General features: G+C 37.5%; 1 non-coding gene across 1 annotated transcript; it reads left to right on the forward strand.

The window, feature by feature from the left end:
• Positions 1-6,981: 6,981 nt before the first annotated feature.
• On the forward strand, positions 6,982-7,088 carry LOC121228684 (small nucleolar RNA R71). The gene has a single exon (XR_005926259.1). It is a non-coding gene; the product is annotated as a small nucleolar RNA R71 (small nucleolar RNA).
• The last annotated feature ends 16,546 nt before the right edge of the window (positions 7,089-23,634 follow it).

The raw sequence follows: 23,634 nt of genomic DNA on the forward strand, positions 1-23,634 counted from the left end.
TAGGGGCCAATGGAGATGACCCCCCTTTCGATGCTGTTCTGTCTAGTACTGAATCACAAGGGTGATGAAATAGGCAAGGTCGATGACGTGCCCTTGCGACATGCACCATAAGAAGTAGACGTCGTGGGTGTTGACGACGCCAGTGCTCTCTCGCCTCCCTGTAATCGTGTAAGCTAAAATAGCGTGTAAGTACCTCAGGGATGGTCGGAGAACTGATGCCTTGGAGTGGCTAGGACTGTATGAGGCCGTGCTAGAAGCTAAAGTGTGCCAGCACTTTGAGGGAGAGAAATGAATGTGGCGACTGAGAGCATGTAGTTCATTCTCTTCCCTAAACTGCTCCGTATATAGGCCTAGTGTAGCACCAAACCTTGGGACGCTTAGCTGGCGGATTAATCCGCCTAGGGAAAACTGGACCCTGTCGGGATCATCATACCTTGTCATTACGGTCTGAAGATGGAACGTTGAGAATAGTTCTATTGTGAGCTCGAGGTATGTCGACTCGATAATCCCGAAGAACAGCTCTCAAGGGTCGGCGATTAGGAGAGCCCGAATCGCATCGGCCATCTAAACTTGTTCTATGGTACCCCAGTCGATGCAGCGGCCCAAAATAAAGGGTCAGGCCCGAAGTATTTGGAACAATTCTTCTTGGGACCCATTGGGGAATTGGAGGAAAGGGTGACAAATTTCTGCGGTAGGACCCGAGGAAGATGACGCTCCCTTCCTTTTCTATGAAGCGGGGACAGAAAATTTCTTTCATCGTGAAGATGACATCGTATACCTACAATTTGTAAAGAAGAATAATATTTAACACCCCGTACCCGAGACCGTTGCCGGAGTCGAACACGACGTGCTAACAGACATAATACATTTATTTTCACAGTCCATTTGAAAATTTTCCAGACAAGCTGGTTACTGCATCACTGTCGCCTTAAAAATCATATCTTGAGTTTCAAAACTCGAACTCCAGTTTCGTAAATGTTTCCTAAAACTACGCTCATATGTTCATCTACAAATTTTTTTCTAGAATTTTTGGTCGAGCCAATTAGTACAGTTTATTAGTTAAAGTCCCCCTGTTTCAGGGTTCGACTACACTGACCTCTGTGCATTACGACTTGGATATCTCCCTGTACAGGGCTTCAATACTGATGCCGTTTGTTTCTAATGAAACTAGACTCAACAAGGAATATATACATGTAAGGCATGACTTCTAATTATCTCTGGTTAATTTATAATGAATTTCCAAAGTCGGAACAGGGAATCCAGAAACCGTTCTGGCCCTGTTTCACGAAAACTTTAACATCTCATAATATACTGTTCATATGAACGTTCCGTTACTTTCCTATGAAAATAGATTCATCAAGGTTCGGTTAAATAATTTATTCACTATTTAATTACATTCCTACTATTTTTAGTGATTTTTCACATCCACATCACTGCTGCTGCCAGCATCAGCCTTTAGGGTAAACTTTACCTATTACATAGTTTCCATGATTCAACTAGCCCTTTAGCATATATAGCACAAAATATGATCATGATTAACCATTCCAATGGCTAATCGTTCCCAAACATTTCCATACCTCTTAATGAACATCATACAAGACGATTATAATATTAAGCTCAAAGTGTATATAAGCCATTTTCGCATGGCTATCCAAATTTATACAAAATCAAAGGGTCCATGACCAACAACAAAAAGGGTAGTCCTATACATGCCATTTCAAAGTTCAACCAAAAGTGTACCAAAAAGGGGCTTTGATAGTGTGACAACCAAAGTATAGCAATCATATGGCTAAACGGATAATCTCATATGCACAAATTCTCAATATCATACTTACTTCACATTACCAATCCTTATATTCATACACAAAAGATCAACTTAGCCAAGGCCGGAAGCTCATTAATTTACTGAGCGAATATTATTTAAACGGAATCACCACCCTAATGCATATACGAAATGTACCTCATCGTTGGGTTTTATGAGCGTATCAATTTAAATTATTACAGCAAGATCACTCGTTCCCAAACCAAGTACCTTCGGAGTTTAGCCGGATATAGCCACTAGCTCAAATGCCTTCGGGACTTAGCCCGGTTATAGTAACTTGCACAAATGCCTTCGGGACTTAGCCCGGTATAATAACTCGCACAAATGCCTTCGGGACTTAGCCCGAAATTAGTAGCTCGCACAAATGCCTTCAGGACTTAGCCCGGAATTAGTATCTCGCACAAATGCCTTCGGAACTTAGCCCGGAATTAGCCACTAGCTCAAATGCTCTCGGGACTTAGCCCGGTTATCATCCGAACATTCATGCACATATCAAAAAATCATGACACATCTAATTTCATTTTCACAACTAGAGTTCAAACACAAGTCACGTATTAAGCATTCCCATTTCGGCTCACTAGCCACATACAAACAGCATGGTTTAGTTTGCTTTATAACACGATCTCTATGCACATACATTATGACTTAATCAAATCATAAACTAAGTCTCATTGCTCGAAAACTTACCTCGGATGTGGTCGAACGTTTTCGGCGGCTATTCGATAACTTTTTTCTTTCCCTTATCCAACTGTGGTCCTCTAAGCTCTTGAGCTAATTCAAATAAATTTAACTTATTAAAGTCTCATTATGCTAGCTTATGGCCGAATATGACAAGGAGCTTGATAGGTCATATGGCCACCTTTTAGCTCAAATACACAATGGTCATGCGCATTTTTAATCACATTAAGCAATTTAACACAATTCATTTGAACATCAAAAGAGAACCTCAAGGTACTTAGCCCATATATACATTAGGCATTAAAGTCACATATATATATGGAAATCATGAATCAAACTCAACATTTTAGCCCACACTCTCGTTTAGCCGATTATCTAAGCCAAGATAAAAGCATCAATATGCTTGCCTCTAACCGAACACATGCAACACCAACCTATCTCATGTGGCCGAATATACATGTCTAGGTTGAGGCCGAGTATATGCTTAATACTTCCTACAAATATGGTTACTTGTATTGACTACATACCATTTTGTTTCAAATTCAAAACTCGGCTAATACACATATACACACTAGTAAATCAAACACTAACATTTGCACTTCACCTTACTACCATTTCTCATCTAAATAACGTGAACAACAACCACATTTCTCTTCTACTTCCTACCATGGCCGAATGCATCACAACACCATACCATTTCAATTTTGGTCATGGTTAAACAAAGAACTTAATGTCTCACTCAAAAATTGTAAAAAGAAGATTCAAGAGTCATCAATCCACCATCACATGCATCATTACAAAGCTTCACTTTTAGCATGGAAATGACATCAACACCAATCCACCTTAGCCGAATATCATCTCCATGACATAGCAAAGATTTGAACCATGGGCTAGTTAGAACTCAAGCTAACAACTAAAAACATGCATGAGTCTCATGGCACAACATCAAACATACCTTATCCTAGACACAAGTATGGCCGAACCTCCTCCTAATCGTCTTCCAAGCCAAACATGAAGCAAGAGCTCCTTCCTTCTTCCTTAGAACTTTCGGCCAAAAGAAATGAAAAAGGATGGACACTTTTTTTCTTTGTTTTCATCATATTCCCTTTCATTATTTTATTACCATGCTCCTTATTTTATTTTTCCTAACATACATCACTAACATAACATGTTTGTGACATGTTTCCACCCATAGCATGGCCGGCCACTATGCTTTAATTTGGCTGATTTGACATGCAAGGACAAGCACTTTCCCACATATATTAATAGGCCTCTTTAACACTTGCCTAGCATATTTCTAAATTGTCTCACATAAGTCCCTACTAATAAATTTCACATACACTGACCAAATTAAAGTATGGAACTATCACACAAGCATTTACGCACATCATAAACACAGAATATAGCCTTTAATTTTTTTATAAGACTCGGTTTCGTGGTCCCGAAACCACTTTCCGACTAGGGTCAATTTAGGGCTGTGACACATGAATTTGGAAAGCCATGAATTTAAACTACTAATTTTAGCCAAAATATGAACTAAACTCAACCAACAAAATTCTTTTTGATAGCATAATTTCGTGACATTGTAAGGGCATGAGGATGGGCATAATAATGGCATGTGAATGACAAAGGAATGAAGCTTTCCTAACAACCTACATGAACAGAAAATGCATTATAAATAATCTAATAATGCAAGAAATAATGAACAAAATGAACATAGTATGATAAAAATAACAATTATTTTAAGAATAAGCATTAAAAATAAGTAGAATAGAGGTGAAAAGAGTGAACAAATGCTAAGGAAGAGAGATTGGGCGTTAAAAATGGAGTGAGAAGTGGCGCACGGGCATGGCAAGGAGGCTGTGTGGACTTACAGCGGCTAGGGTTAGGGTTTTTGAGTGGGGAAGACAATGAATAGTGCAGCTTATTTATAGATTTTGGGATACATGGCCATGGGACACGCCCGTGTGCCCCAATTTTAGCCCGTGTGTTTTGCGTTTTTTCTATTTTGGTGCATCTGAAATTCGACACATGCCCGTGTGCCTCGGGCGCGTTGGTTAACACGGCTATGTTGCATAACTGTGTCTAGCTTCGTTCGATTCTCCCACGCCCATGTATGCAAGCTCTACGCCCATGTTAATTGGACAGGTTTGACTACGGGTGTGTCGCATGCCCGTGCTATTTTAACAGGTCGTCCACGGTTCTTCCACACGGGCCTGTCGCACGCCCGTGTTGTTTTGGCAGGCTCGACCACGGCCATGTCGCACAGCTATGGCATTTTATCATAGCCCTTGTTGGGGAAATCTTTTACCCTGTTTTCACACGGCCTTAAGCACACCCGTGAGCTTGGCTGTGTCTCTGTGGAAACACCTGTATTCAAGATTTCTATTAGTAAGTTAGGAGTTAAATACAAAAGTTTAAAGAAATAAATATTGTTAGTGCTCAGGTTGCCTCCCGAGAAACGCTTATTTATAGTCTAATCTCGACTTACCTCTCTGTTGAATAATCATGGTGGTTTGAGGAGTTTATTCTCCTCATTCCTGCTATCAATCTCATCAAAATAAGGTTTTAACTGGGTGTTGTTTTCCTTAAAAGTGCCAAACTTGGGATGACTCACCTCCACAGTGCCAATGGAAAAATACTGAGTACCGTAAGAGGGATTTCCTTATTCGGTGTGGTAGTGACAATGTGGGGACCTGCAGCATCTAATAAGACCTTGTCACCAACCTTAAGTTGATTTGGAGAGGCATCGAGCTCGTTTTGGCGTAGTTTCAGTTTGTCTGGTGTTCTTGGTTTGTGCGTCTGCCATTCATCGAGTTCCTCGATTTGTAATCTCTGATCTTTATGAACATGTTCCCTACTATTGCTTAAGAACGACCCGTGTGCTTCCTTCAGACTCATTTTCTGCAAAGTAGGTTGCACTATATTGTTAGGTTTAGTAGAATTGTTTAAATGATCACCTTCAATTCCTGATGTGTTTCCAGAATTGCGAGCTTGAAGGGTGATTGTTTCATCTCCCACTTGGAGTGCGAGTTCACCTGTGCCAACATTAATGATGGTTTTAGTAGTTACTAAAAAGGGCCTTCCTAGATTTAAGGGAGTGTTGCTATCCTCTTCTATGTCTAGAACAATAAAGTCAACGGGAAATATAAATTTATCAATTTTAACAGGCACATCTTCAATAATACCCTTAGGGAATCTTATAGTTTTATCTGTTAATTGAATGCTCATCCTAGTCTGTTTAGGTTTCTTGAGACCTAGTTGCTTAAACATTTTGTAAGGCATGAGTTGATACTAGCCCTTAGATCAGCCAATGTATAATTAACGTCTAAACTACCAATTAAGCAAGGAATCGTAAAACTTCCTGGATCTTTTAGTTTGTTAGGTAGTTTATTTTGGAGAATGGCCGAGCAACCTACGTTCAGCTCCACATGCGATGCCTCGTCCAACTTTCACTTATTTGCTAAAAGCTCCTTTAAAAAATTCATTGCGTTTGGCATCTACGATAGAGCTTCAATAAACGATAAGTTAATATGTAATTTTTTAAGAGTTTAAGGAATTTACCAAATTGTTCATCTGAACGGTCTTTCTTTGTCACGTTGGGGTATGACACACGAGTTTTATATTCGACAGTTATTGGTTTGGTTTTATTATAATCTACCTTACATTGACCTTTGCTTACCACTGTTTCTTGCCTTGGTTCTGGTTCAGGCTCAACGACTCCTTCGTCATCTTGAATATTAATTACGTTGAGCTGTTCCTTTGGGTTAGGTTCGGTATTACTTGGCAAACTACCTTGTGGTCGTTCAGAGATTAGTTTGGAAAGCTGGCCTATCTGAGTCTCGAGCCCTTGGATTGACGCTTGTTGATTCTTAAGTACTGTCTCGGTGTTCTGAAAACGGGTTTCTGACATTGATATGAACTTTGAGAGCATCTATTCAGGATTTGGCTTCTTTTCCTGTTGATAGGCTGGTTGTTGGTAGCCCGGAGGATGTTGTGGTCTTTCATTTCCTTGACCGCCCCACGAGAAATTGGGGTGGTTCCTCCAACCTGCATTATAAGTGTTACTATATGAATTGTTTTGAGGTCGAGGATTATTACCCATGTAATTTAATTGCTCATTATCCATGTTATGGCCATAAGGTTGATATTCTGAATTGCTTGTTCCACCTCCACTTGCTTCACACTGCATTACTAGGTGAACCTGTGAAGAATTAAAAAAACCATCAATCTTTTTATTTAAGATTTCTACCTGATTAGAGAGCATGGTGACCGAATCGACGTTCTAAACGCCGACCATTTTTGTTGGCTTTGTCCTCATGACTTGTCACTGATAGTTATTTAGTGAAATCTCCTCTATAAACTCATAGGCATCTTCCGATGTTTTATTGTTGATGGTTCCGCCAGCAGCTGCATCAACCATTTGCCGAGTCGAACGATTCAGACCATTGTGAAATGTTTGTACTTGGAGCCAAAGCGGTAACCCATGGTGAGGGCACCTTCTCAAAGGGTCATTGTATCTCTCCCATGCATCGTAGAGTTCTTCTAAATCCATCTGCACAAAAGAAGAGATATCATTACGTAATTTAGTCGTTTTAGCCGGTGGAAAATATTTTAGTAAAATTTTTTCGGTCATTTGTTCCCAAATAGTAATTGACCCTCGTGGTAACGAGTTCAACCACTGTTTAGCTTTGTTCCTCAATGAGAAGGGAAACAACCAAAGACGAATGGCATCATCAAAAACGCCATTTATTTTAAATGTATCGCATAGTTCTAAAAAGTTAGCTAAATGAGCGTTGGGATCCTCATCCTGCGAACCATCAAACTGAACAAATTACTATATCATTTGAATAGTGTTAGGTTTTAATTCAAAAGTTTTTGCAGCTATAGCAGGTCTAACTATGCTAGATTCAATTCCTGTTAAAGAAGGTATAGTGTAACACCCCGAACCCGAAACCGACACCGGAGTCGAACACGAGGTGTTAACTGACTTTAACCCCTTATAAAATTTATTTTCCAGACACTGCCCAATCTGTGTACTAGTCATTTTAAAAATCATATCTTGACTTTAGTAACTCGAAAATCAGTTTCGTAATTTTTCCCAGAAACTAGACTCATGTGCCCATCTATGTATTTTTTTCTAGAATTTTTGGTCGGGCCAATTAGTACAGTTTATTAGTCAAAGTCTCCCATGTTGCAGGGGTCGACTACACTGACCTTTTCCCATTACGACTTGGATATCTCCCTACACGGGGCTTCAATACTGATGCCATTTGTTTCTATGAAAACTAGACTCAGAGAGGAATCTATACATATATGGTACGACCCCTAATTATCTCTGGTTAATTTATAATGAATTTCCAAAGTTGGAGCAGGGAATCCAGAAACCGTTCTGGCCCTGTCCCACAAAAATCTGATTATCTCTTAATATACTGCCCATATGATCTTTTCGTTACTTCCTCATGAAAACAGACTCATCGAGCTTCGATTACATAATTTATTCATCAATTAATTCCACTCCTACTATTTTTAGTGATTTTTCAATCTCATGACACTGCTGCTGCCAGCATCTGTTACGAAAGTAACTAGGTCCATTTCATGCCTACCCTTGATCCAACTCAATCGAACATTCGTGCCATTTTCGCATGGCTTAAAGTTTACATGCCAAAGTTCAAGCACAACGTAATAGCTTATACATGCCAAAATGTTCTTCTAAGCCAACTAAGAAGAAAGTACCAAAACTTGCTATCCGGTGTGATGACTTCGATGACGGCCCGATCACGCAAAAAGAGATGTGTCCAAGAAACCTAGAATAGGTGACAAGGAAACACCGAGTGAGTTTATAACTCAGTAAGTCATAAGCTATGCACTACCATCCATCAATAACATTATCACAAGAGAAAACAAAATGGAACGAGGCTAATTACTCCATCCATTCCGAACCATACCATAGTTCCTCCAACCTATCGATTCAATTTCATATCAATTCATGCATTCACATTCCATATACTCATCAATAGGACATTGAAGCATTTTCATAAATCAATTTATTTTCGTTACAATCAAACGACTAAACGGCCTTTCACCCATCCTACGATAAATTTTATGTACGGACTTCAAGTATAGTTGTCACATAGGTTCAAACTTACCGAGCTCAACACCAAGTATAAGCATAGCACCTATTAGCCATGTACTCAAGACACTTACCCGATCCGCTGTCCGCGATCGACTCAATAGTGTCGCACACATAGTGTCCATAATGATTCACGAATGCATATTGAGTCCGCACACTCAGTGCTATATAATCAACTCGCACACTTAGTGCTACGTAATCAAATCGCACACTTAGTGCTACATAGTCAAACTCGCACACTTAGTGCCGCATGGTCAATTCGCACACTTAGTGCATCATATTCATTTCGCACACTTAGTGCAACATAGTCAAATCGCACACTTAGTGCTGTACAATTTAATCCCGCGCACTTAGCGCCAATCTCATGGTCATAAATGGTTATACCCGCACGTTTAGTGCCGAGATCAACAACTCAGTACATCTTACCTCTTTTCTTTTCATTCAACAATTTCATCATCACATACGTACATGCATATATATATGTATATTTATTCATTCCATTCAGCATCAATACATAAACATTATGACCATTTGAAATAATACCAACTACATGCTTAATGACTTACCTTGTGTTGGGTAAGACGGTTCCAACTCGACTACTAAGTGATCTTTTCTTTGCCTTTATCGGATCTAGTTCCCTTTTGCTCTTGAGCTTAAGTTCAACAAAACTTAAAATAGTCATTAATCGACTATTCAAGTATTACTTTCAGAATAATATATATATTGATTTGACCTTCACACACATAGATTATAGTAAGCTTTATAATAGTCAATAAATAACTCATTGGCAAATTTTCATTAATGTTTACAACAAAATCACATATTCACTACGAGCTGTTTTCCTGAGCAGTAGTCGCTAAATTGTTTATAACTGGAGCTACAAAACTCCAAATCACTAGCCGTTAATTTTCCCTGAATATAGACTCGTATATCTTCCATCCATAAAATTTTCAGAATTTTTGGATTGGCCAATCAATACCAGATTTTTCTTAAAGTTTCCCCTGTTTCACTGTTTGACTATTCTGACCACTCTTCACTACGAATCAAATTTCTCATTTTACAGAATTCAAAATGTGTTGTATTTGATCTCATTTGAAACTAGACTCATTAAGGAGTCTAAGCATATAAATTTTATCTTATAATCATTTTTGTACAATTTATAATGATTTCCTAAAAACAGAACAGGGAATCTAGTAGTCATTTTGACTCAGCCCCACAATACTTCAAATATCTCAAGATCGGTAACTCTTTTGTTTTTATAGTTTCTTTTGTAAGAAAATAGACTCTTCAAGCTTTAATGGCATAATTCACTCAGCTTCTAATTCAACTCCTACAAATTATGGCGATTTTCCAAAATCACCTTACTGCTGCTGTCCCCAAACAGATTATTACCAAATCAAATACTAACATTAGCATTTCACCTTAATAGCTAGCTTACCAAGCCTTAATTTAACATATTAATCTTTAACATATCTTTCACTTTTCATCAACAACTATCAAAAAGCTCAAGCACTCATCAATGGCAAAACACAAAATCATCATCAATCCACAAAATTGAACCATGGGTTTTTAGAACTCAAGTCAACTACTAAAACATGCATGCATCTCAAGAACAACATCAAACATACCTTAGTCTAGCAAACCACCATAGCCGATTTTCTCAAGCTCTTCCCCTTCCTTTCTTTCCTCTATTCGGCCAAAGGTGTTCAAGAATGAACACATTTTTTTCTTTTGTTTTCTTTCCTCAACTCACGGCAACAAGGGGGGGTATGGATGAGACCATTTTTTTTCATCACCCTTCCTTTTCATTGTTTAATTATCATGCTCTTTATTTTATTTTTCTTAGCATACATCACTAGCATAACATGTTGGTGACATGTTTCCACCCATAGCATGGCCAGCCACTATGCTTTAATTTGGCTAATTTGACATGCAAGGACAAACACTTTCCCACATATATTAATGGGCCACTTGAACACTTGCCTAGCATATTTCTAAATTGTCTCACATAAGTCCCTACTAATAAATTCCACATACACTGACCAAATTAAAGTATGGAACTATCACACAAGCATTTACGCACATCATAAACACAGAATATAATCTTTAATTATTTATAAGACTCGATTTTGTGGTCCCGAAACCACTTCCCGACTAGGGTCAATTTTGGGCTGTCACAACTGCATAATCATACATAGTGCGTGGAGTAGGATTTTGATTAGCCGCAATTGAAAGATGTAGCTGATTGCCTTGGTTTTCAACCATCTCTTTGATTGGGGGTTGAGTATCGTCTTCTTACTCGTTCTCTATGTATCTTAAGCTGCGCCTTATTTCTCTTTGATTTCTGCGAACTGTACGATTGATTTCTTCGTCAAAAAGTAATGGTCCCGACAGGTTTCTTCTAGTCATAAACTATAAAAATCTGCCAAGAGAAAGAAAAAGTAAATTAATTAGTAATAATAATAATAAATTTAAATTAAATTGCAAGAAAAATAAATGACTAAAGTAATAAAAATTGAGCCTTCCTAACATTTCAGCTCCCCAGCAACGGTGCCAAAAACTTGATCGCGTGATTTCGTTATAGGTTTTAAATATTTATAATTACTCATTCTTGAACTAACTATTATCGCGATGTAGGCAAGTGTACCTATCGAACAGTAGTATAGTTTGAGCAAGACCAGATTATCGAACCCAAAGGAATTAAAAGTACTAGTAATGACTGTCTTTTTATTATATAGTCTAAGAATAAAGAGGTTTTGTTTTAATTAACTAATTATCTAAACTAAGAACGCACAGAGAAAAGAATTGGGGAATTGCTTTTGGGGAAAATTGATTGACTTAAGACAATACCTAAGGAAAAATCTACCTAGACTTTACTTGTTATTCTGGCTCTGAATCGGACGATTTATTCATTCAACTTGTTCCGTAGAGATCCTTAAGTTATGTTATTATCCCTATTCAAGACTAATAACGTTTAATCCCAAGATTGAATAACCAAGACTTTTCTCTAATTAACACTCTCGGGTTGCATTAACTCGATCTATGGATCCCTTTATTAGGTTTCACCTTAATCCAGCAAAATCTTGTCACCCTATTTATAGGCACGCAATCAACTCCGCTTAATTATGACAAATGTACTCTTAACAGGGTCTATTCCTCCTCTGAATAAGAGCATGTCTTGAATCAGTATCCTGGGACATCAAAACAAGAATTAAGAACACATAATTAAGAACAAGTTAAATATTTATCATACGATTCAGAAAATAATAACAAGATTCGTCTTAGGTTTCATTCCCCTTAGGTATCTAGGGGTTTTAATTCATAACTAAATAAGAAGACATCTCAGAAGAATAAAGAATACAAAACATAAAGAAAACCCAAAACTCCTGAAGGGAAATTGAGAGGTCTTCAGTCTTGATGATGAATCCGGCTTCTCAGATGGATCAATCGGCTTCCTTGGAGTAATTTCTTACTCCCCCTTCTTCATTCCCCTTTTCTTCCTCCTCTAGGGTGTATTTATAGGCTTTGGAATGCCTAGAAGCCCTCAAAATTAGCCTTTTCCAAATTGGACTCAACTTGGGCTCGACAGGGATACGCCTGTGTTCGATTACTTCAGGCCATGCTCGAGCTTGCCAAATTGACAGGGCCGTGTGGTCTGCCCGTGTGAATCGTGCTTCGATTCTGCCAAATTGACACGGCTGTGTAGGCTACCCTGTGAGGAAGTCCAGGCCATGTTGAGTTCGTACTTTGGCCCATTTTCTCTGTTTGTGGCCTGTTTCTCATTCCTTTCGCTCTCCTATGCTCTCCTAAGTATAAAACATAAAATTAAAGCATCAGGAGCATCGAATTCACCAATTCTAATGAGAAATCATCCATAAAATGCATTAAACTTGGGGTAAAAATATGTATAATTTAGAGTTTATCAATAATAGTACAGAATCCTTTGGCCCCATATTTTCTAATTTTATCGACCGAAGGTTTATTCAACTGAGTCAAATTAGCTTGTGGCATGGCAGGAACTTGCAGAGGAATGATCGAGGGTGAAGGTTGTGGCACAGCCGGATTAATTTAGATATATTGGGTGAGCCAATCGTTCATCATTTGATAAAAGGCTTTCTTAGCCTCACCATCATGACTACTCGTAGCCGGTCTAGAATCAGATGGCGTTGGCCCTTGCGCGGGAGCAGGCGCATTACCTTCGACATCTTCAGCTACGGATCGTTCGGGATCCATTTATTATATAAAAACACATTTTCATTGTCAGGATCCATCACACTATCGCATTTCATATATATGGCATGTATAGCTAGACTCACATACACTACATTAGTCCTAGAATCGACTAAATCATAGCTCTAATACCGACCAAATGTAACGCTCCTAACCCGTATCCGTCGCCGGACTAGGGTTAAGAGGAATTACCAGACATTATCAAAATAGTTAGCATTCATATCACAATCATCATAGCATCATAGTCATACATCAATACAGAGTCCCTTACACAAGTCAATGAGACCTTAAACATGCTTTAGAAAGGGGTCGGTACTAAATCAAGCTCATACAAAAATTTTCAAAACTTAAACATTTTTTCAAAGTTATAAAGGTCACACGCCCGTGTGAGCAGGCCCTGTGCCTCACACGGCATTAGACACGGCTGTGCGTCTAGGCTGTGGCAAAATAGGGCATACATACTAACTTGTCCACACGTCCACAAGACACGCCCATGTGGCAGGCCGTGTGAAAATTAGGGAGGCTACTGACTTAGGTCATACGGCTAGTCAGAAGCCCATGTGCCAGCCTGTGTGCCACACATGACCAATAGACACACCCGTGTGTCTAGGCCGTGTCAAAACTGTAGGGTATACTGACTTAAAATCGTAGGGTACCACAGGGGACATACGGCCGTGTAACATAACCATGTGTCACACACGGCTGAGACACATGCCTGTGTCTCTGCCCGTGTAGACAAAAATAGGCCATTTACAAGGCCAATTTGCCACCCAAATTTTGTGTGCTCCCTACATGATCAAAACCAAACATTTTGTAACACCCCGTACCCGAGACTGTTGCCGGAGTCGGACACGAGGGGTTCACAGACTAAATTCGCTTACTATCGCAATCCATTTTAAAAATTTCCAGACAGCTGGCTAACTGTGTCGCTGTCACCTTAAAAATCATATCTTGAGTTTCACAACTAGAAAATCAGTTTCGTGATTTTTCCCTGAAACTAGACTCATATGTCCATCTACATATTGTTTTCTAGAATTTTTGGTCTGGCCAATTAGTACAGTTTATTAATTAAAGTCTCCCCTGTTACAGGGTGCGACTATACTGACCTTCATGCATTACAATTTGGATATCTCCCTGTACAGGGCTTCAATACTGATGCCGTTTGTTTCTATAGAAACTAGACTCAGAGAGGAATCTATACATATATGGCATGACGCCTAATTATCTCTGGTTAATTTATAATGAATTTCCGAAGTCGGAACAGGGAATCCAGAAACTGTTCTGGCCCTGTTTCACGAAAACCTAATTATCTCTTAACATACCACTCATATGACCGTTTTGTTTCTTCCATATGAAAGTGGATTCATCAAGGTTAATTTAAATAATTTATTCACTATTTAATTCCATTCCTAATATTTGTAGTGATTTTCCAAATCTACATCACTGCTGCTGTCAGCATCTGCCTTTAAGGTAGACTTTACCTATTTCATAGTTTCCATGATTCAACTAGCCCTTTTAGCATAAATAGCACAAATTATGATAGTGATTAACCATTCCCATGGCCAATCCTTGTTAAGCATATCCACACCTCTCAATAACCATATCCATACCAAATGATTATAACATTATGCTCAAACATATATAAGCCATTTTCGCATGGCTATCCAAAATTATACAAAACCGAAGGGTACATGACCAACAACAAAAGGGTAGTCCTATACATGCCATTTTCAGAGTTCAACCAAAAGTGTACCAAAAGGGTTTTGATAGTGTGGGCGACTTCGACTTCAATAATCCCGAGTCCGATAGCTGACGAACCAAAATCTATAAAACAGAGATTCAAAGAACGGAGTAAGCATTTAATGCTTAGTAAGTTTTAAGCAAAACAAAGTGTTCTCAATCACTATCATTGGTCATTCATTTCAACTGTTCGATGAAGTTAATCTAGAGCTTCATCTCGATCTATAATATCATTAAACGCAACACTTGGCTGCCACATATATACTTTCGAATAATAATGACCTAGATGGTCAAATATTTCCAAAGCACATTCTTCATCGATTTTCAACTTTCAATAATCCTTTCCACTTGTTCATAATCACATCCATACTTTTAAGTATTTCAACATGACAAGTACTAAATTACCATAGGCACATAAAGAACCAACATATTCCTTATCACATATATGTAAGCTTACAAATCATAATCCTTACCTTGTACTGGCACATCTAGCTCAACCCAACCCATACTCAGATCATAAGGCTTTTGGGCAGAATATGCACTAATACATAAGAATATTTCATCGCATACTTTATTATACAAACATACCATTACCAATTAGATCATTCTCACATTTGGAGTTATAATATTAATCACATTTACCTACCTCTTTGATACTGATAATTCACCTCGAAATCACTCCACCGATGAGTAAGTAATACGTACCTGAACATCTTGAATACATAATACTTATTTGATGGTAACTTAATGCAGATACTCAATATCAAAGTCTTACTTGAATCCTAGCATTTAGCCGTCGGGTCTTTAAAGCTCGGATATAGTACGAGCACGAAGCCTACGGACATTAATCAGGATAATATTCTCGCATAAAGCCTGCGGGGTTTTAACCCGGATATAGTACTGACACAATTGCCCTTCGGGACTTATCACATTTATACACTTCCACATCCATCACATTGGCCATTCGGCCTTATCACATATATACACTTTCACATTCATCACATTGGCCATTCGGCCTTATCTCATATATGCATGTTCACATTCATCACATTGGCCATTCGGCCTTATCACACATACACATGTTCACATTCATCACATTGGCCATTCGGCCTTATCACACATACACATGTTCACATTCATCACATTGGCCATTCGGCCTTATCTCATATATGCATGTTCACATTCATCACATTGGCCATTCGGCCTTATCACATATATACACTTTCACATTCATCACATCGGCCATTAGGCCTTATCACATATATATACACTTTCGCATTCATCACATCGGCCATTAGGCCTTATCACATATATACACTTTCACATTCATCACATCGGCCATTAGGCCTTATCACATATATATACACTTTCACATTCATCACATTGGCCATTAGGCCTTATCACATATATACACTTTCACATTTATTCAAATATACTTCACATACCACATATACTATCATGTACAGACTTGGTCTTGGCCGAATCTACATCCATCACTTTCCAATGAATAATTCAATTTTACGCCATACTATCATTTCATATTCGAATACTCATAAGCTTACAATATCACGATTTAGAATTCAAGTATGGGTTTAATCAATAGCTTATGAGCAACTAAAACAAGTTTTATCCATGTTTACAACAAAATCACATATTCACTACGAGCTGTTTTCCTGAGCAATGGTCACTAAATTATTTATAACCGGAGCTAAAAAACTCCAAATCACTTGCCGTTAATTTTTCCTGAATATAGACTCGTATATCTTCCATCCATAAAATTTACAGAATTTTAGGTTTGGCCAATCAATACAAGATTCTTCTTAAAGTTTCCCCTGTTTCACTGTTTGACTAATCTGACCACTCTTCACTACGAATCAAATTTCGCATTTTACAGAATTCAAAATGTGTTGTATTTGATTTCATTTGAAACTATACTCATTAAGGAGTCTAAGCATATAAATTTTATCTTATAACCATTTTTGTACAATTTATAATGATTTTCTAAAAACAGAACAGGGGATTTCGGAGTCATTCTGACACCGTCTCACTCAACTTTAAATATCTCTTTATAGGAAATTTCTTTGCTCACAAGGTCTCTTTTATAAGAAACTAGACTAATTAAGCCTTGATTACATATTTTATTCAGCCTATAATTCCACACCAACAATTTATAGTGATTTTCTAAAATCACGTTACTGCTGCTGTCCAAAGCAAATTATTACAATTTGCTCTTAAATTTCCAAGTCCAAACACATATGAACTTACCATTTGAGTTTAAGACATATCATGGCCACATCATATCTTATTAAATCAACTCATTATGTCCTATTATGATTGAATTTACTCAACGTTTAATCACTCAAAACTTACCTCGGATGTTGTCGAACGATTTCGGCGGCTATTCGATCACTTTTTTCCTTTCCTTTATCCAACTTTGGTTCTCTAAGCTCTTGAGCTTAATCTAGATACAAGTATGGGCAAACCTCCTCCTAATCCTCTTCCAAACCAAACATGAAGCAAGAACTCCTTCCTTCTTCCTTAGAATTTTCGGCCAAAAGAAATGAAAGAGGATGAACAAATTTTCTTTTTTTTCTTTTCTTCACTCACGGCAATGGGGGGGGACAATCACACACATCCTTTCTTTTCTTTTTTTTGTTTCTCATCCTACTAACACTAATATTTTATTGCCCATACCCTTTATTTTATTAATCCTTACATAATGCACTACCCCAACATGTTTATGACATGTTTTTAGCCATAACATCTTGTCCACCCAAGCTCTTTATTTTATTAATCCTTACATAATGCACTACCCCAACATGTTTATGACATGTTTTTAGCCATAACATCTTGTCCACCCATGCTCATGGCCGGCCACTACATATTAGGGGGGAAAATTGACATGCAAGTCCTCCCTTTTGATTACATGCACTATTAGGTCCTTGTAGATTAGCCTATCACATTTCAAAAATGTCACCCATAAGTCCTTTTGACTAAATTCACATGCAATTTACTAAATCGAAGCCTAAAACTTTCACACCTTCATAATCACATATTTTAGACAATAAATATCACATTCAAATAATTTGGTGACTCGGTTTAGCGGTCCTGAAACCGCTTTCCGACTAGGGTCACTTTAGGGGTGTCACACATTTTATACCAAATTCTCAGCCAATCCACAACTAAAACATACATCATTTATGTCATTTCATTAACAACAAATTTTATGCTTTACATTCATACCAAATCATACCATTTCATAAGCTATAATAATATCAAAACATATATTTCATACCTTTAAACACTTCATTCAATCTCATACCATAAACTTACCAACTCTTCAAATAAGCACATATCATAAACTTACCAAATTGAACATTACTATAAACCATCCAAAAACACATCATATTGGCAATATTGTATCACATAATTCATACCAAAAAATCATTCATATACACAACCAAAACCAAGCCAAATCACATGACTAGATATACACATTACCAAACATATTCACAAACTTCTAGCCTATACACGCCATACTTCAATATATACATTTTCAAAAGGTACCAAAATAGAGTTCGATAGCATGGTGATGATCCTCGATGATCCCCGAGCTCCCAATAGCTACGATATCTATAAAACAATTGAAAACACATACAAAGTAAGCTTTCAAAAGCTTAATAAGCCATATATAAATAAACTTATTACAACCACAACTATAAACAAATTATTTGTATAAACCATAGCATAATTCAATGTCAAATTCATATTTTCTCATTTAGCTCAAATACTCATAATCATTTGCTCATATATGCATCACAATTCCATATAACACAATCATATTTCATATGTTCACACATATACTCATATGCTTACCTTTCATTCTCAATCTTATTATACATTTCAAACGTGCCTGAATCGAATACATGTTCACATAGTCATTCATTCTCTCGGAATGCCCGTTACTGTTCAAAATCAATAAGTATACTCAGATAACTCTGAAAGCTCATACAATGCCAGTGTCCCAGACGTTGCCTTACATGTAATCAAATATCAATGCCACTGTCCCAGATAGGGTCTTACACGAAATCAAATATGATATTGATGGCCCAGCCATGGTCTTACACGTAAATCATAAATCGATGCCAACATCCCAGACATGGTCTTACCGAAAACACATATTGGATCCTATGTCATGACATATGTATCCTAACTATTCCTAAGGTTCGTGTGGGACTTTTCAAACGTCAAAACTTTGTCGATACTTTATCGAATATCTCATACTCAACTCATATAATCATTCATAATTGTTCAACAGCATGTAAACAATAATAATTCAATTCAAAACACATTTATTTGTATATTGAATTACCTCGTACAGATTTGAACGAACGGAATCGACTACTCGACGACTTTCGATTTCCCCCACTCTAATTCTGTTTTATTTTGCTCTTGATCTATATAAATTCCAATTTGAATTATTCAAACTCACATTCATTCAAATCAATCCAAAAACACATATTTAGGGCATTTTACAAATTAGTCCTCACATTTTCACATTTTAACAATTTACTCCCTAATTCATAAAATCAAAAAAGACACAAAAGTTCTTTAGACATATGCTTGGCCGAATATTCTTATAGCTCATACAAGCCCACATATTTTATTTATTTCACATTTTAGTCCCTCAAAATCTCATTTTCACTATTTAGTCCAAATTACTCAAATTCATCAAAAATTCAATGGCAAAACATGTTAATCCAACATCAAGCTTTCATTTTTCATCAACTATAATCACAAAGCTCATAAGATCAACAATGGCATAACTCAAAATCATCATCAAATTTAGAAATTGAGGCATGGGCTTGATAGAATACAGAGCAACGATCACAAAAATGTATAAATTATCAAAAACCAAATCAAAACCTTACCTTAATTGATGCTTGAACTAGCCAAACCCTAACTATCTCATTTTATTTTCTTTTTCTTTGATTTTTTGCAAGGATGAACACAAAATGGCCTTATTTCATGTTTTATTTAATTAAAATCAACATAATTAATTAGTTTACCATTTTCCCCTTACATTAAAACATTAATAAACCATTATATAATGTCTAACTAAGTCATTTAATGCATTCTATGGTCAAATAACCATATAAGGACCTCACAAATAATCAGCCATAACAAATAGGCACCTTTAACAAATAGCTAGCCACTTTTACATTTTACGTGATCAACTCCTTTTATCAAATTAAACACACAAATAATCAAATTTTATACGAAATTTTCACACATACTAATTCACATATTATAAAAACGGAAAATAATATTAAAATATTTTTTGACTCAAATTTGTGGTCCCAAAACTACTATTCTGACTGGGGTCTAAACCGGGCTGTTAAACACCCCACAGTGAATAACAAGGTCTCGCGAAACCTTTATCTGTCAACTCTTGCAACTGAGCTTTTAACTGCTATAATTCAGTTAGAGCCATCCTATATGGAGCAGTAGAAATGGGTGCCGTACCCGAAACTAGATCAATACCGAATTCAACTTCTCTAATTGGAGGTAATCTAGGCAAATCTTCTGGAAACATGTCCGGACTCTCACAAACTATCGGTATTGACTTAATCTTCAACTCCGACTAATTTTCATTCGACACAAAAGCAAGATAAGCTTCGTAAACTATTCTTATACACTTTTGAGCGGACATCATAGAAATCACTACAGGCAAGCTATCCGATTCATCTGATCAACCCAGAGAATATCACCATTTCGTAAATTTTCTCCCAAAATTTACTACTACATCATGAGCAGTTAACCAATCCATACCAAGAATTATGTCAAACGCATCAAACGGCAAGAGCATAAGGTTAGCTAGAAAACGGTGACCCCTAATCATCAAAGGACAATTCTTACATACTTTATCAACTAACATGTATTTGCTTAACGGGTTTGACACTTTTATCACAAATTATGTAGATTCAACGAACATACTTATACCAGACACCAATTTCATATAAATATAGGAATGGGTAGATCTCGAATCAATCAAAGTAATAATAGTAGCATAATAGATAGAAAATGTACTCGCAATCACGTCCGGAGATGAAGCCTCTTCGTGAGCGCGAATAGCGTATGTCCTTGTAGGAGCTCTGACATCGGGTCTTGCAGTAGACTCCTTAGGGGAACTCTTGCTGCTCGCTCCATTACCCAGATTTTTCTGCAGTCTACCTTGACTAGCAGTGTTACTCGATCTTGCACTTTGATATCTCTTCTTTTCTGCCATTTCGGGGCACTCTCTATTAAATTGGTCTGGGGAAACACACTTGAAACAGGTTCTGTCACTTCCTCGACACTCACCGGGATGACGTCTACCGCATTGTGGACAGTTCGGTCTACGTGGTTGAGCATTACCAACACTAGTGATCGAGGTGGTTTGGGCCTTAGTACCCGAATACAGTTTATCTCTATTTTTGTTCGGGTGCCCAATGAAAGCATGAGAACGAGAATAGAAATCCCTCGACTTTTTTGACGTGGAATGAAACGACTTTCCCATAGACCTTTTTCTTAAGTCCCTAGCCTCAGACTCGGACTTTCTCTTCTCTTTGGCCAATTCTGATGTGATCCGGCCCGGGTTAATTGAGTCGTTTCACGTAATTGCCCGATCGTCGACGAGGAATAGTTGAGTTATCGGAAATAGGATGAGATAAGGCTAAAGATGCGGAAGCTTTCAAATGGTTTTAAAAGGTGGGCTAAGGAGATGGTAAATTTATAAGGGGTAGTAGGTTCGATTTAATGATAAAAATAAGAAAAAAATGGAAGTTGGATAAATGAAAGCTCGGTTTTGTAAAAAGATATAGTTGGGTAAAATCTTGGGTATTCGGTGGAATGGATAAATGAGCTTAAACACCAGAAACGATTCAACACTAAAAAGTGTCACCCCGATTTCTATTCGGTTCAAGGTGGGATTACGGAATTGTAGAAGGTTGAACGCCACACCAAAGCAAGGTGATAAGTTTAAAAGAGAACGATAGACGCCACTAGCACGCTAGATAAGTCAGATCGAAACTCGTACGAATTTAGAGAGGAGAAAACTCACTCTTTGAACAAAGTTCATTCAAATGATCAAAAGTCAAAAGTCCTTTTACAATGAAAATGAACAACTATTTATAGTGTTCAGCTAGGTAGCCGAATGGCCAAAACAAAGACTTAATGTCTAAGTAATTAATTAGGCTAGAAAAATGCTAGAAAATTTTGGAAATAAAAAACTAAATTGCTGGAGCTAAATTCAGCTGAATTTGAAGCTCAAGGGACGATTTCTAGAAGAGCAAATGCACTTGGAGAAATGGCAGCAGCTAGGTTCAGCCAATTGAGCTTAAATGAGCTCATTAAAATGTAATTCTTGGCTGAAAAGAGACCAGCATTAAAGGTGAACGTGAACAGCCTTGAAGGTGTGAAAAAGGAGTTGGAAAAGTCTTTGGAAGTGTGAACAATGATCAGCCAAATGGTCCTTGGTGTGAACTCCAAATGTGAACGCATAGGTGCTGTTTTGGGAAGTGCATCGGCCAGCTTTTGGAGAATGAATTTAGTTGCTCTTCTTGGCTGAATTAACACCTTGAATTATCATAAAATGAGCCATATCCATGAATCCAACCATTCATGTATTCAGCCATTCATGTATACTCCCATACGTTGTATTGAACCATTCATGCACTTGGACTTTAATGCTCCTTCATGCATTCAGCCATCCTACAAGAAAAAAAACATGAACTAAATTAAGTGCAAATGTATATTCGGCTGAACTAAATGGTATTAAGACAAATTAAATATAATCTAGCCACCTAATTAAATTGGCTAACACAACATAATTATAACATGTAATAAGCTGACAAGTAATTAAGAGCTGTAACTAAATTAACTAATTAACTTAAATAATTAATTTATTCCAGCAAATAAAATTAATTTAGCTAAAGAGCTAATAATGAGCTGAATTGAATTTAAACCAAGCTCAAAGGAGCTGAATTAAGCTCATGTGAGCTAAAATAAAATTCGGTGAGCTGAACCAAGCTAAATGGAGCTTGAGGAGCTGAATTCAAGCTGAAATCAAGGGCATCCTTGGCCAGGGTCGTATCAAATTCCTCGGCCTTACAAGCTCTTTCAACAAGTACAACGAACTCTTTCAGCTCAAGCATACCAAAAAACATCCGAATGTCTTCGTTTAATCCGTCCTCAAACCTCTTGCACATAATGGCTTCGATCGACACAAATTCCTGAACGTATTTGCTGAGTCCCACAAATTCACGCTCGTATTCAGTTACAGTCATTCCACCTTGCTTCAACTCAAGAAACTCTTTCTTTTCTGATCCATAAATCTCTGACTAATATACTTTTTTCGAAACTCCTCTTGGAAAAATTCCCATGTTACCCTCTCCCTCGGTACTACTGAGACAAGTGTCCTCCACCAGTGGTAAGCCAAATCTCTAAGTAGTTATACAACATATTTCATGCACTCCACCAATTTGTATGACAATTCCTCAAAAACCCGAATGGTGTTTTCGAGCCAAAACTTTGCTAGTTCCGGATCATCATCCATGCTACTCAAAACTCTTTAGCTCCTTGCTTTCAAATTTTATCCACCAGAGGTCTATTTAGTCTTATAAAATCCATACCACGGGTGCCACTGGGATAGGCTGGGGAATAGGTGGGGTGGAAGGTGTTGAGCATTTGGGTTCACTGGAACGAACTCCGTATACCAAGCATTCATCATATAGAGAAAGGCTTACTTAGCCTCATCTCCTCCTCCCTGACTCACAGTCACTGGTTTACTCTCAACTACTGCCGCCCCTTGAGCGGGAGTCGGCATATTACTTTCTACATCATCAGCTTCATCTCGATTGGGATCCATTAGTATATGAAAACACAATTTAAAAAGGTTAGGAGTCGTCACACTATCATAATTCATTTATGGCATGTATAGCTAGACTCTCACATATGCTATGTTAGTCTAAGAATCAACTAAACTGCAGGT

This window comes from Gossypium hirsutum, chromosome A04, assembly GCF_007990345.1.
Source record: "Gossypium hirsutum isolate 1008001.06 chromosome A04, Gossypium_hirsutum_v2.1, whole genome shotgun sequence".
NCBI lineage: Eukaryota > Viridiplantae > Streptophyta > Magnoliopsida > Malvales > Malvaceae > Gossypium > Gossypium hirsutum.